The following is a 16966-nucleotide window of genomic DNA, read 5'->3' as shown; positions in this document are numbered from 1 at the left end:
TCTCCATAGCGTACAACACAATCCCCCTCCATAATGTACAATACAATCCCCCTCCATAGCGTACAACACAATCCCTCTCCATAGCGTACAACACAATCTCTCTCCATAGCGTACAACACAATCTCTCCCCATAGCGAACAACACAATCCATCTCCATAGCGTACAACACAATCTCTCTCCATAGCGTACAACACAATCCCCCTCCATAGCATACAACACAATCCCTCTCCATAGCGTACAACACTATCTCTCTCCATAGTGTACAACACAATCCCCCTCCATAGTGTACAACACAATCTCTCTCCATAGCGTACAACACTATCTCTCTCCATAGTGTACAACACAATCTCTCTCCATAGTGTACAACACAATCCCTCTCCATAGTGTACAACACAATCTCTCTCCATAGCGTACAACACAATCTCTCTCCATAGCGTACACTATCTCTCTTCATAGCGTACAACACAATCTCTCTCCATAGCGTACAACACAATCTCACTCCATAGCGTACAACACAATCCCCCTCCATAGCGTACAACACAATTTTACTCCATAGCGTACAACACAATCTCCCTCCTTAGTGTACAACACAATCTCCCTCCATAGCATACAACACAATCCCCCTCCATAGCGTACAACACAATCTCTCTCCATAGCGTATAACACAATCCCCCTCCATAGCGTACAACACAATCCCCCTCCATCGCGTACAACACAATCCCCCTCCATAGTGTTCAACACAATCCCTCTCCATAGCATACAACACAATCCCTCTCCATAGCGTACAACACAATCCCTCTCCATAGCGTACAACACAATCCCCCTCCATAGCGTACAACACAATCTCTCTCCATAGCGTACAACACAATCCCTCTCCATAGCGTACAACACAATCTCTCTCCATAGCGTACAACACAATCCCTCTCCATAGTGTACAACACAATCTCTCTCCAGAGCGTACAACACAATCTCTCTCCATAGCGTACAACACAATCTCTCTCCGTAGCGTACAACACAATCTCTCTCCATAGCGTACAACACAATCCCACTCCATAGCGTACAACACAATCCCCCTCCATAGCGTACAACACAATTTTTTCTCCATAGCGTACAACACAATCTCCCTCCATAGCGTACAACACAATCTCTCTCCATAGCGTACAACACAATCCCCCTCTATCGCGTACAACACAAACCCCCTCCATAGTGTACAACACAATCCCTCTCCATAGCGTACAACACAATCCCCCTCCATAGTATACAACACAATCCCTCTCCATAGCGTACAACACAATCCCTCTCCATAGCGTACAACACAATCCCCCTCCATAGCGTACAACACAATCTCTCTCCATAGCGTACAACACAATCCCTCTCCATAGCGTACAACACAATCTCTCTCCATAGCATACAACACAATCTCTCTCCATAGCGTACAACACTATCCCCCTCCATAGTGTACAATACAATCCCCCTCCATAGCGTACAACACAATCCCCCTCCATAGTGTACAACACCATTTCTCCCCATAGCGTACAACACAATCCATTTCCATAGCGTACAACACAATCTCTCTCCATAGTGTACAACACAATCTCTCTCCATAGTGTACAACACAATCTCTCTCCATAGCGTACAACACAATCTCTCTCCATAGCGTACAACACTATCTCCCTCCACAGTGTACAACACAATCTCTCTCCATAGTGTACAACACAATCTCTCTCCATAGCGTACAACACAACCTCTCTCCATAGCGTACAACACAATCTCTCTCCATAGTGTACAACACAATCTCTCTCCATAGTGTACAACACAATCTCTCTCCATAGTGTACAACACAATCTCTCTCCATAGCGTACAACACAATCTCTCTCCATAGCGTACAACACAATCTCCCTCCATAGCGTACAACACAATCTCCCTCCACAGTGTACAACACAATCTCCCTCCATAGCGTACAACACTATCTCTCTCCATAACGTACAACACAATCCCCCTCCATAGTGTACAATACAATCCCCCTCCATAGCGTACAACACAATCCCTCTCCATAGTGTACAACACAATCTCTCCTCATAGCGTACAACATAATCCATCTCCATAGCGTACAACACAATCTCTCTCCATAGCGTACAACACAATCTCTCCCCATAGCGTACAACACAATCCATCTCCATAGCGTACAACACAATCTCTCTCCATAGTGTACAACACAATCTCTCTCCATAGCGTACAACACAATCCATCTCCATAGCGTACAACACAATCCATCTCCATAGCGTACAACACAATCCATCTCCATAGCGTACAACACAATCTCTCTCCATAGCGTACAACACAATCTCTCTCCATAGTGTATAAAACAATCTCTCTCCATAGCGTACAACACAATCTCTCTCCATAGCGTACAACACTATCTCTCTCCATAGTGTACAACACAATCTCTCTCCATAGTGTACAACACAATCTCTCTCCATAGCGTACAACACATCTCTCTCCATAGCGTACAACACAATCCCCCTCCATAGTGTACAACACAATCCCCCTCCATAGCGTACAACACAATCTCTCTCCATAGCGTACAACACAACCTCTCTCCATAGCGTACAACACAATCTCTCTCCATAGTGTACAACACAATCTCTCTCCATAGTGTACAACACAATCTCTCTCCATAGCGTACAACACAATCTCTCTCCATAGCGTACAACACTATCTCCCTCCATAGTGTACAACACAATCCCCCTCCATAGCGTACAACACAATCCCTCTCCATAGCGTACAACACTATCTCTCTCCATAATGTACAACACTATCTCCCTCCATAGCGTACAACACAATCCATCTCCATAGCGTACAACACAATCTCTCTCCATAGCGTACAACACAATCTCTCTACATAGCGTACAACACCATCTCCCTCCATAGTGTACAACACAATCCCCCTCCATAGTGTACAATACAATCCCCCTCCATAGCGTACAACACAATCCCTCTCCATAGCGTACAACACAATCCCTCTCCATAGCGTACAACACAATCTCTCTCCGTAGCGTACAACACAATCTCTCTCCATAGCGTACAACACAATCTCTCTCCGTAGTGTATAAGATAGAGACTGCCGTCTATTGTGGTGTGGCCAGGAAACCCGCACTGGCACGGAAAGATCACACTTATAACATGTATGACACACTGCATCAGTGATGTCATTGTAATTACAGTATGTGTAGCCACTTCTGATGTCATCACGTCAATGTGTGTCGGGATTAATGCACTATGTAAGGAAAATAATTATACATTATATACATTATATACAACACAATCTCTCTCCATAGCGTACAACACAATCTCTCTCCATAGCGTACAACACAATGTCCCTCCATAGCGTACAACACAATCTCTCTCCATAGCGTACAACACAATCTCTCTCCATAGCGTACAACACAATCTCTCTCCATAGCGTACAACACAATCCCTCTCCATAGCGTACAACACAATCTCTCTCCATAGTGTATAAGATAGAGACTGTAAGGAAAATAATTATACATTATATACATTATATACATTATATACAATAATGTGTCGCGGTCTACAGCCTCATTCCTCTATGCCTATGTATCAATAGATATTTATATAGTGCACACATATAGCGTAGTGCTTTACAGAGAGTGTGGTGTCACTCACACCAGCCCTTGCCTCAGCGGAGCTTACACTCTACATTCTCTATCACATGCCCCAGCGGAGCTTACACTCTACATTCTCTATCACATGCCCCAGCGGAGCTTACACTCTACATTCTCTATCACATGCCCCAGCGGAGCTTACACTCTATATTCTCTATCACATGCCCCAGCGGAGCTTACACTCTACATTCTCTATCACATTCCCCATCGGAGCTTACACTCTACATTCTTTATCACATGCCCCAGCGGAGCTTACACTCTACATTCTCTATCACATGCCCCAGCGGAGCTTACACTCTACATTCTTTATCACATGCACACTAGGGTTCATCTTGTGTCAGAAGCCAATTAGCCTGACAGTATGCTTTGGGATTTTGGAAGGAAGCCGCACATTCCCGGGGTAGAACGTACAAACTCCACACAGATAGCTCCCTGAACTCATGAGCTCAGTGCTCTGAGACAGTCATGCTCCACTATGCAACAGAAATCTATTGTGTCTTCTAATAGAACTATAATATACAGTAGTGAGAGCAACAACTTGACACTATGGGAGGTATTCAATTGTTTGAAAAGTCAGTTGGGTGTCTGTTTTTTCCTATCTAATAGACAGGACAAAACAGACACCCAACCAACTTTTTAAACATTTGAATTCCCCCCTCTGTGTCAGACCCTGACGGACAGATAGCTCCAGGCACCCGCCTGATATAGGCCCGCCTGACGCTGCACCTATGTAACTAGAACTGCCAGTTCTGCATTATTACATCCACACCGGAGACCTTTACCTAGAAACGTTCATCTTACAGCACAGACTAAAACTGGCATGTACATAGAATGTAGTGTGTCATACATTTTACACGGAACGCTGGGACTGACCTGTATCTTGATGGGCCAGGAGAAGTTGCTGACGTAGACGTAGAACGTGATGTTGGGATTGCTTCTGAAGTTGAACTTCTCGCAGGAGAAACTATCCCGATATTCCTTAGTGTGAGTCTTGGCGACCAGCGGGACCTCTTCTCCAGATATCGTACCGGCTGAGAACACACACAAGATGGATTATAAGGGGGTGTATCCGGGGTCAGCGTCTGCTAACGGTAATATAAAGAGCATCTGCCTGCGCGGTTCTCAGCCCACACAATCCCATAATAACCACACAGAAAGACATGTGATTATACCACCTGTGCACAAGCAGGGATATCCCTACAACCTGTCCTGTTGGAGTGCCTTGAGGACCGTGTCTGGGAACCACTGCCATAAATTATATATATATATATATATCTAACCCACAGAGTTTACTATCTATATATGTCGCACAGAGTAATATCAGGCTTGTGACTAGGCTGCAGAGCTTACTATCTGGTTCTATATATGCCGCAGAGAGTAATATCAGACTTGTGACTATGCTGCAGAGCTTACTATCTGGTTCTATATATGCCGCAGAGAGTAATATCAGACTTGTGACTAGGCTGCAGAGCTTACTATCTGGCTTCTATATATACAGCAGAGAGTAATATCAGGCTTGTGACTAGGCTGCAGAGCTTACTATCTGGTTTCTATATATGCCGCAGAGAGTAAGATCAGGTTTGTGACTAGGCTGCAGAGCTTACTATCTGGTTTCTATATATGCCACAGAGAGTAAGATCAGGCTTGTGACTAGGCTGCAGAGCTTACTATCTGGTTTCTATATATGCCGCAGAGAGTAAGATCAGGTTTGTGACTAGGCTGCAGAGCTTACTATCTGGATTCTATATATGCCGCAGAGAGTAATATCAGACTTGTGACTAGGCTGCAGAGCTTACTATCTGGCTTCTATATATGCCACAGAGAGTAAGATCAGGCTTGTGACTAGGCTGCAGAGCTTACTATCTGGCTTCTATATATACAGCAGAGAGTAAGATCAGGCTTGTGACTAGGCTGCAGAGCTTACTATCTGGTTCTATATATGCCGCAGAGATTAAGATCAGGCTTGTGACTAGGCTGCAGAGCTTACTATCTGGTTCTATATATGCCGCAGAGAGTAAGATCAGGCTTGTGACTAGGCTGCAGAGCTTACTATCTGGCTTCTATATATGCCGCAGAGAGTAAGATCAGGCTTGTGACTAGGCTGCAGAGCTTACTATCTGGTTCTATATATGCCGCAGAGAGTAAGATCAGGCTTGTGACTAGGCTGCAGAGCTTACTATCTGGCTTCTATATATGCCGCAGAGAGTAAGATCAGGCTTGTGACTAGGCTGCAGAGCTTACTATCTGGTTCTATATATGCCGCAGAGAGTAATATCAGGCTTGTGACTAGGCTGCAGAGCTTACTATCCGGTTTCTATATATGCCGCAGAGAGTAAGATCAGGCTTGTGACTAGGCTGCAGAGCTTACTATCCGGTTTCTATATATGACGCAGAGAGTAAGATCAGGCTTGTGACTAGGCTGCAGAGCTTACTATCTGGTTCTATATATGCCGCAGAGAGTAAGATCAGGCTTGTGACTAGGCTGCAGAGCTTACTATCTAGTTCTATATATGCCGCAGGGAGTAAGATCAGGCTTGTGACTAGGCTGCAGAGCTTACTATCTGGTTCTATATATGCCGCAGAGAGTAAGATCAGGCTTGTGACTAGGCTGCAGAGCTTACTATCTGGTTCTATATATGCCGCAGAGAGTAAGATCAGGCTTGTGACTAGGCTGCAGAGCTTACTATCTGGTTTCTATATATGACGCAGAGAGTAAGATCAGGCTTGTGACTAGGCTGCAGAGCTAACTATCTGGTTTCTATATATGACGCAGAGAGTAAGATCAGGCTTGTGACTAGGCTGCAGAGCTTACTATCTGGCTTCTATATATGCCGCAGAGAGTAAGATCAGGCTTGTGACTAGGCTGCAGAGCTTACTATCCGGTTCTATATATGACGTAGAGAGTAAGATCAGGCTTGTGACTAGGCTGCAGAGCTTACTATCTGGTTCTATATATGCCGCAGAGAGTAAGATCAGGCTTGTGACTAGGCTGCAGAGCTTACTATCTGGTTCTATATATGCCGCAGAGAGTAAGATCAGGCTTGTGACTAGGCTGCAGAGCTTACTATCCGGTTCTATATATGACGTAGAGAGTAAGATCAGGCTTGTGACTAGGCTGCAGAGCTTACTATCCGGTTCTATATATGCCGCAGAGAGTAAGATCAGGCTTGTGACTAGGCTGCAGAGCTTACTATCCGGTTCTATATATGACGTAGAGAGTAAGATCAGGCTTGTGACTAGGCTGCAGAGCTTACTATCTGGTTCTATATATGCCGCAGAGAGTAAGATCAGGCTTGTGACTAGGCTGCAGAGCTTACTATCCGGTTCTATATATGACGTAGAGAGTAAGATCAGGCTTGTGACTAGGCTGCAGAGCTTACTATCTGGTTTCTATATATGCCGCAGAGAGTAAGATCAGGCTTGTGACTAGGCTGCAGAGCTTACTATCTGGTTCTATATATGACGTAGAGAGTAATATCAGGCTTGTGACTAGGCTGCAGAGCTCACTATCTGGTTCTATATATGCCGCAGAGAGTAAGATCAGACTTGTGACTAGGCTGCAGAGCTTACTATCTGGCTTCTATATATGCCGCAGAGAGTAATATCAGGCTTGTGACTAGGCTGCAGAGCTTACTATCTGGTTCTATATATGCCGCAGAGAGTAAGATCAGGCTTGTGACTAGGCTGCAGAGCTTACTATCTGGTTTCTATATATGACGTAGAGAGTAAGATCAGGCTTGTGACTAGGCTGCAGAGCTTACTATCTGGCTTCTATATATACAGCACAGAGTAATATCAGGCTTGTGACTAGGCTGCAGAGCTTACTATCTGGCTTCTATATATGCCGCAGAGAGTAAGATCAGGCTTGTGACTAGGCTGCAGAGCTTACTATCTGGTTCTATATATGCCGCAGAGAGTAAGATCAGGCTTGTGACTAGGCTGCAGAGCTTACTATCCGGTTCTATATATGACGTAGAGAGTAAGATCAGGCTTGTGACTAGGCTGCAGAGCTTACTATCTGGTTCTATATATGCCGCAGAGAGTAAGATCAGGCTTGTGACTAGGCTGCAGAGCTTACTATCTGGTTCTATATATGCCGCAGAGAGTAAGATCAGGCTTGTGACTAGGCTGCAGAGCTTACTATCCGGTTCTATATATGACGTAGAGAGTAAGATCAGGCTTGTGACTAGGCTGCAGAGCTTACTATCTGGTTCTATATATGCCGCAGAGAGTAAGATCAGGCTTGTGACTAGGCTGCAGAGCTTACTATCTGGTTCTATATATGCCGCAGAGAGTAAGATCAGACTTGTGACTAGGCTGCAGAGCTTACTATCTGGTTCTATATATGACGTAGAGAGTAAGATCAGGCTTGTGACTAGGCTGCAGAGCTTACTATCTGGCTTCTATATATACAGCACAGAGTAATATCAGGCTTGTGACTAGGCTGCAGAGCTTACTATCTGGCTTCTATATATGCCGCAGAGAGTAAGATCAGGCTTGTGACTAGGCTGCAGAGCTTACTATCTGGTTCTATATATGCCGCAGAGAGTAAGATCAGGCTTGTGACTAGGCTGCAGAGCTTACTATCCGGTTCTATATATGACGTAGAGAGTAAGATCAGGCTTGTGACTAGGCTGCAGAGCTTACTATCTGGTTCTATATATGCCGCAGAGAGTAAGATCAGGCTTGTGACTAGGCTGCAGAGCTTACTATCTGGTTCCATATATGCCGCAGAGAGTAAGATCAGGCTTGTGACTAGGCTGCAGAGCTTACTATCCGGTTCTATATATGACGTAGAGAGTAAGATCAGGCGTGTGACTAGGCTGCAGAGCTTACTATCTGGTTCTATATATGCCGCAGAGAGTAAGATCAGGCTTGTGACTAGGCTGCAGAGCTTACTATCTGGTTCTATATATGACGTAGAGAGTAAGATCAGGCTTGTGACTAGGCTGCAGAGCTTACTATCTGGCTTCTATATATACAGCACAGAGTAATATCAGGCTTGTGACTAGGCTGCAGAGCTTACTATCTGGCTTCTATATATGCCGCAGAGAGTAAGATCAGACTTGTGACTAGGCTGCAGAGCTTACTATCTGGTTCTATATATGACGTAGAGAGTAAGATCAGGCTTGTGACTAGGCTGCAGAGCTTACTATCTGGCTTCTATACATGACGCAGAAAGTAAGATCAGGTTTGTGACTAGGCTGCAGAGCTTACTATCTGGCTTCTATATATGCCGCAGAGAGTAATATCAGGCTTGTGACTAGGCTGCAGAGCTTACTATCTGGCTTCTATATATGCCGCAGAGAGTAAGATCAGGCTTGTGACTAGGCTGCAGAGCTTACTATCTGGCTTCTATATATGCCGCAGAGAGTAATATCAGGCTTGTGACTAGGCTGCAGAGCTTACTATCTGGCTTCTATATATGCCGCAGAGAGTAAGATCAGGCTTGTGACTAGGCTGCAGAGCTTACTATCTGGCTTCTATATATGCCGCAGAGAGTAAGATCAGGCTTGTGACTAGGCTGCAGAGCTTACTATCTGGTTCTATATATGCCGCAGAGAGTAAGATCAGGCTTGTGACTAGGCTGCAGAGCTTACTATCTGGTTTCTATATATGCCGCAGAGAGTAAGATCAGGCTTGTGACTAGGCTGCAGAGCTTACTATCTGGCTTCTATATATACAGCAGAGAGTAAGATCAGGCTTGTGACTAGGCTGCAGAGCTTACTATCTGGTTTCTATATATGCCGCAGAGAGTAAGATCAGGCTTGTGACTAGGCTGCAGAGCTTACTATCCGGTTTCTATATATGACGCAGAGAGTAAGATCAGGCTTGTGACTAGGCTGCAGAGCTTACTATCTGGTTCTATATATGCCGCAGAGAGTAAGATCAGGCTTGTGACTAGGCTGCAGAGCTTACTATCTGGTTTCTATATATGCCGCAGAGAGTAATATCAGGCTTGTGACTAGGCTGCAGAGCTTACTATCTGGCTTCTATATATACAGCAGAGAGTAAGATCAGGCTTGTGACTAGGCTGCAGAGCTTACTATCTGGTTTCTATATATGCCGCAGAGAGTAAGATCAGGCTTGTGACTAGGCTGCAGAGCTTACTATCTGGCTTCTATATATACAGCAGAGAGTAAGATCAGGCTTGTGACTAGGCTGCAGAGCTTACTATCTGGTTTCTATATATGCCGCAGAGAGTAAGATCAGGCTTGTGACTAGGCTGCAGAGCTTACTATCCGGTTTCTATATATGACGCAGAGAGTAAGATCAGGCTTGTGACTAGGCTGCAGAGCATACTATCTGGTTCTATATATGCCGCAGAGAGTAAGATCAGGCTTGTGACTAGGCTGCAGAGCTTACTATCTGGTTTCTATATATGCCGCAGAGAGTAATATCAGGCTTGTGACTAGGCTGCAGAGCTTACTATCCGGTTTCTATATATGACGCAGAGAGTAAGATCAGGCTTGTGACTAGGCTGCAGAGCTTACTATCCGGTTTCTATATATGCCGCAGAGAGTAATATCAGGCTTGTGACTAGGCTGCAGAGCTTACTATCCGGTTTCTATATATGACGCAGAGAGTAAGATCAGGCTTGTGACTAGGCTGCAGAGCTTACTATCTGGTTTCTATATATGCCGCAGAGAGTAATATCAGGCTTGTGACTAGGCTGCAGAGCTTACTATCCGGTTTCTATATATGACGCAGAGAGTAAGATCAGGCTTGTGACTAGGCTGCAGAGCTTACTATCCGGTTTCTATATATACAGCAGAGAGTAATATCAGGCTTGTGACTAGGCTGCAGAGCTTACTATCTGGTTTCTATATATGCCGCAGAGAGTAAGATCAGGCTTGTGACTAGGCTGCAGAGCTTACTATCTGGCTTCTATATATACAGCAGAGAGTAAGATCAGGCTTGTGACTAGGCTGCAGAGCTTACTATCTGGTTTCTATATATGCCGCAGAGAGTAAGATCAGGCTTGTGACTAGGCTGCAGAGCTTACTATCCGGTTTCTATATATGACGCAGAGAGTAAGATCAGGCTTGTGACTAGGCTGCAGAGCTTACTATCTGGTTCTATATATGCCGCAGAGAGTAATATCAGGCTTGTGACTAGGCTGCAGAGCTTACTATCCGGTTTCTATATATGACGCAGAGAGTAAGATCAGGCTTGTGACTAGGTTGCAGAGCTTACTATCTGGTTTCTATATATGCCGCAGAGAGTAATATCAGGCTTGTGACTAGGCTGCAGAGCTTACTATCCGGTTTCTATATATGACGCAGAGAGTAAGATCAGGCTTGTGACTAGGCTGCAGAGCTTACTATCCGGTTTCTATATATACAGCAGAGAGTAATATCAGGCTTGGGACTAGGCTGCAGAGCTTACTATCTGGCTTCTATATATACAGCAGAGAGTAAGATCAGGTTTGTGACTAGGCTGCAGAGCTTACTATCCGGTTTCTATATATGACGCAGAGAGTAAGATCAGGCTTGTGACTAGGCTGCAGAGCTTACTATCTGGTTTCTATATATGCCGCAGAGAGTAATATCAGACTTGTGACTAGGCTGCAGAGCTTACTATCTGGCTTCTATATATGCCACAGAGAGTAAGATCAGGCTTGTGACTAGGCTGCAGAGCTTACTATCTGGCTTCTATATATACAGCAGAGAGTAAGATCAGGCTTGTGACTAGGCTGCAGAGCTTACTATCTGGTTCTATATATGCCGCAGAGAGTAAGATCAGGCTTGTGACTAGGCTGCAGAGCTTACTATCTGGTTCTATATATGCCGCAGAGAGTAAGATCAGGCTTGTGACTAGGCTGCAGAGCTTACTATCTGGCTTCTATATATGCCGCAGAGAGTAAGATCAGGCTTGTGACTAGGCTGCAGAGCTTACTATCTGGTTCTATATATGCCGCAGAGAGTAAGATCAGGCTTGTGACTAGGCTGCAGAGCTTACTATCTGGCTTCTATATATGCCGCAGAGAGTAAGATCAGGCTTGTGACTAGGCTGCAGAGCTTACTATCTGGTTCTATATATGCCGCAGAGAGTAAGATCAGGCTTGTGACTAGGCTGCAGAGCTTACTATCTGGTTCTATATATGCCGCAGAGAGTAAGATCAGGCTTGTGACTAGGCTGCAGAGCTTACTATCTGGTTTCTATATATGACGCAGAGAGTAAGATCAGGCTTGTGACTAGGCTGCAGAGCTTACTATCTGGTTTCTATATATGACGCAGAGAGTAAGATCAGGCTTGTGACTAGGCTGCAGAGCTTACTATCTGGCTTCTATATATGCCGCAGAGAGTAAGATCAGGCTTGTGACTAGGCTGCAGAGCTTACTATCCGGTTCTATATATGACGTAGAGAGTAAGATCAGGCTTGTGACTAGGCTGCAGAGCTTACTATCTGGTTCTATATATGCCGCAGAGAGTAAGATCAGGCTTGTGACTAGGCTGCAGAGCTTACTATCTGGTTCTATATATGCCGCAGAGAGTAAGATCAGGCTTGTGACTAGGCTGCAGAGCTTACTATCCGGTTCTATATATGACGTAGAGAGTAAGATCAGGCTTGTGACTAGGCTGCAGAGCTTACTATCCGGTTCTATATATGCCGCAGAGAGTAAGATCAGGCTTGTGACTAGGCTGCAGAGCTTACTATCCGGTTCTATATATGACGTAGAGAGTAAGATCAGGCTTGTGACTAGGCTGCAGAGCTTACTATCTGGTTCTATATATGCCGCAGAGAGTAAGATCAGGCTTGTGACTAGGCTGCAGAGCTTACTATCCGGTTCTATATATGACGTAGAGAGTAAGATCAGGCTTGTGACTAGGCTGCAGAGCTTACTATCTGGTTTCTATATATGCCGCAGAGAGTAAGATCAGGCTTGTGACTAGGCTGCAGAGCTTACTATCTGGTTCTATATATGACGTAGAGAGTAATATCAGGCTTGTGACTAGGCTGCAGAGCTCACTATCTGGTTCTATATATGCCGCAGAGAGTAAGATCAGACTTGTGACTAGGCTGCAGAGCTTACTATCTGGCTTCTATATATGCCGCAGAGAGTAATATCAGGCTTGTGACTAGGCTGCAGAGCTTACTATCTGGTTCTATATATGCCGCAGAGAGTAAGATCAGGCTTGTGACTAGGCTGCAGAGCTTACTATCTGGTTTCTATATATGACGTAGAGAGTAAGATCAGGCTTGTGACTAGGCTGCAGAGCTTACTATCTGGCTTCTATATATACAGCACAGAGTAATATCAGCTTGTGACTAGGCTGCAGAGCTTACTATCTGGTTCTATATATGCCGCAGAGAGTAAGATCAGACTTGTGACTAGGCTGCAGAGCTTACTATCTGGTTCTATATATGACGTAGAGAGTAAGATCAGGCTTGTGACTAGGCTGCAGAGCTTACTATCTGGCTTCTATATATACAGCACAGAGTAATATCAGGCTTGTGACTAGGCTGCAGAGCTTACTATCTGGCTTCTATATATGCCGCAGAAAGTAAGATCAGGCTTGTGACTAGGCTGCAGAGCTTACTATCTGGTTCTATATATGCCGCAGAGAGTAAGATCAGGCTTGTGACTAGGCTGCAGAGCTTACTATCCGGTTCTATATATGACGTAGAGAGTAAGATCAGGCTTGTGACTAGGCTGCAGAGCTTACTATCTGGTTCTATATATGCCGCAGAGAGTAAGATCAGGCTTGTGACTAGGCTGCAGAGCTTACTATCTGGTTCTATATATGCCGCAGAGAGTAAGATCAGGCTTGTGACTAGGCTGCAGAGCTTACTATCCGGTTCTATATATGACGTAGAGAGTAAGATCAGGCTTGTGACTAGGCTGCAGAGCTTACTATCTGGTTCTATATATGCCGCAGAGAGTAAGATCAGGCTTGTGACTAGGCTGCAGAGCTTACTATCTGGTTCTATATATGACGTAGAGAGTAAGATCAGGCTTGTGACTAGGCTGCAGAGCTTACTATCTGGCTTCTATATATACAGCACAGAGTAATATCAGGCTTGTGACTAGGCTGCAGAGCTTACTATCTGGCTTCTATATATGCCGCAGAGAGTAAGATCAGACTTGTGACTAGGCTGCAGAGCTTACTATCTGGTTCTATATATGACGTAGAGAGTAAGATCAGGCTTGTGACTAGGCTGCAGAGCTTACTATCTGGCTTCTATATATACAGCACAGAGTAAGATCAGGCTTGTGACTAGGCTGCAGAGCTTACTATCTTGCTTCTATACATGACGCAGAAAGTAAGATCAGGTTTGTGACTAGGCTGCAGAGCTTACTATCTGGCTTCTATACATGACGCAGAAAGTAAGATCAGGTTTGTGACTAGGCTGCAGAGCTTACTATCTGGTTTCTATATATGCCGCAGAGAGTAATATCAGGCTTGTGACTAGGCTGCAGAGCTTACTATCTGGCTTCTATATATGCCGCAGAGAGTAAGATCAGGCTTGTGACTAGGCTGCAGAGCTTACTATCTGGCTTCTATATATGCCGCAGAGAGTAAGATCAGGCTTGTGACTAGGCTGCAGAGCTTACTATCTGGTTCTATATATGCCGCAGAGAGTAAGATCAGGCTTGTGACTAGGCTGCAGAGCTTACTATCTGGTTTCTATATATGCCGCAGAGAGTAAGATCAGGCTTGTGACTAGGCTGCAGAGCTTACTATCTGGCTTCTATATATACAGCAGAGAGTAAGATCAGGCTTGTGACTAGGCTGCAGAGCTTACTATCTGGTTTCTATATATGCCGCAGAGAGTAAGATCAGGCTTGTGACTAGGCTGCAGAGCTTACTATCCGGTTTCTATATATGACGCAGAGAGTAAGATCAGGCTTGTGACTAGGCTGCAGAGCTTACTATCTGGTTCTATATATGCCGCAGAGAGTAATATCAGGCTTGTGACTAGGCTGCAAAGCTTACTATCCGGTTTCTATATATGACGCAGAGAGTAAGATCAGGCTTGTGACTAGGCTGCAGAGCTTACTATCTGGTTTCTATATATGCCGCAGAGAGTAATATCAGGCTTGTGACTAGGCTGCAGAGCTTACTATCCGGTTTCTATATATGACGCAGAGAGTAAGATCAGGCTTGTGACTAGGCTGCAGAGCTTACTATCCGGTTTCTATATATACAGCAGAGAGTAATATCAGGCTTGTGACTAGGCTGCAGAGCTTACTATCTGGTTTCTATATATGCCGCAGAGAGTAAGATCAGGCTTGTGACTAGGCTGCAGAGCTTACTATCTGGCTTCTATATATACAGCAGAGAGTAAGATTAGGCTTGTGACTAGGCTGCAGAGCTTACTATCTGGTTTCTATATATGCCGCAGAGAGTAAGATCAGGCTTGTGACTAGGCTGCAGAGCTTACTATCCGGTTTCTATATATGACGCAGAGAGTAAGATCAGGCTTGTGACTAGGCTGCAGAGCTTACTATCTGGTTCTATATATGCCGCAGAGAGTAATATCAGGCTTGTGACTAGGCTGCAGAGCTTACTATCCGGTTTCTATATATGACGCAGAGAGTAAGATCAGGCTTGTGACTAGGCTGCAGAGCTTACTATCTGGTTTCTATATATGCCGCAGAGAGTAATATCAGGCTTGTGACTAGGCTGCAGAGCTTACTATCCGGTTTCTATATATGACGCAGAGAGTAAGATCAGGCTTGTGATTAGGCTGCAGAGCTTACTATCTGGTTTCTATATATGCCGCAGAGAGTAATATCAGGCTTGTGACTAGGCTGCAGAGCTTACTATCCGGTTTCTATATATGACGCAGAGAGTAAGATCAGGCTTGTGACTAGGCTGCAGAGCTTACTATCTGGTTTCTATATATGCCGCAGAGAGTAATATCAGGCTTGTGACTAGGCTGCAGAGCTTACTATCCGGTTTCTATATATGACGCAGAGAGTAAGATCAGGCTTGTGACTAGGCTGCAGAGCTTACTATCCGGTTTCTATATATACAGCAGAGAGTAATATCAGGCTTGTGACTAGGCTGCAGAGCTTACTATCTGGCTTCTATATATACAGCAGAGAGTAAGATCAGGTTTGTGACTAGGCTGCAGAGCTTACTATCCGGTTTCTATATATGACGCAGAGAGTAAGATCAGGCTTGTGACTAGGCTGCAGAGCTTACTATCTGGCTTCTATATACAGTATTCCGTAGAGAGAAAGATCAGGCTTGTGACTAGGCTGAAGAGCTTACTATCTGGCTGCTATAAACAGTATTCCGTAGAGAGAAAGATCAGGCTTGTGACTAGGCTGTAGAGCTTACTATCTGGCTTCTATATACAGTATTCTGTAGAGAGAAAGATCAGGCTTGTGACTAGGCTGAAGAGCTTACTATCTGGCTGCTATATACAGTATTCCGTAGAGAGAAAGTATTCCATAGAGAGACTAGCCTGCAGAGCTTACGGTCTGGTTTTTAGGTTCCTGTAACCCGTAGAGCTGACAATGAGGCATTTCTGTTAGCGTTGTGCATTACGATGATTCCGGGACTGTGCGGGATAATAATTTGGCAGACACTTGATTCGTTTCTATAACAGAGGCCGTCACATCTTCCACAGCTCAGGGAGGGTTTACGACAATCCGTGACTTGACATTTTTACAGGTTTCCTATAAATTGCTAATGAAATATATGCAGATTACCCGGGACAGTAAATGGCTCTGTGCTGGAAGGTGACCATCGGCCCATTCCTCCATCGTAAGCGTCCTGTCATCGCGCCCATTGTCACTCTCACTCTAACAGCAATCATGCAGGGTCAAGAGCGTCACTTGGAACAACGTCAAAGTGGGACTCAATGTTCCCTCATATAAATATGGATGCAATCAGCAGACTGCACTCTGCTTCAGCTAAACAATGGCCCCGTTATAGGGGAGGAGGTCACGTGCCAAGCAGACACAACCTGTAATGAGGTGGAATGTTCTCATCTGAGGACTCTGCCTTACATCCGTGACACATTCGCCAGGTACCGCAGCCAGATAACAGTAGCTAGCCGCCATTTCTATCAGTTACTGTGAGCGGACCCTTCCCATACAGACGTGCGGCCTGGTCCTTGAATGGCACCGCACCCCCCGGCCGTGGCTCCATCCCTCAGCAATTACGGAGGCCGTGGCTAGATCTACTGTATGTACTAACCTAAAGTAGAAGTATAAAAACATAACACATTAAGCCAACGTAGAACAAAGTGATCAGCCCCCTGTTATATACCAGGCTCTACTGTATACACTGAGGTATGGTGGCCATTTCTGCCCATG

The 16966-nt window shown here is 44.9% G+C and overlaps 1 long non-coding RNA gene across 1 annotated transcript in view; it reads right to left on the bottom strand.

Annotated features, from left to right (window-relative positions):
• Positions 1-4562: 4562 nt before the first annotated feature.
• The window catches only part of LOC134992745 (uncharacterized), a 48494-nt gene continuing 36090 nt past the window's right edge, over positions 4563-16966 (bottom strand). Inside the window, exon 3 of the long non-coding RNA XR_010196858.1 lies at positions 4563-4717. This is a non-coding gene — a long non-coding RNA (uncharacterized LOC134992745). The remainder of the gene's footprint in view (positions 4718-16966) is intronic.

This window comes from Pseudophryne corroboree, unplaced genomic scaffold (assembly GCF_028390025.1).
Source record: "Pseudophryne corroboree isolate aPseCor3 unplaced genomic scaffold, aPseCor3.hap2 scaffold_1224, whole genome shotgun sequence".
Lineage (NCBI taxonomy): Eukaryota > Metazoa > Chordata > Amphibia > Anura > Myobatrachidae > Pseudophryne > Pseudophryne corroboree.
The sequence above is the reverse complement of the archived record's forward strand: the minus strand, read 5'-3'. Positions and strand labels throughout refer to the sequence as shown.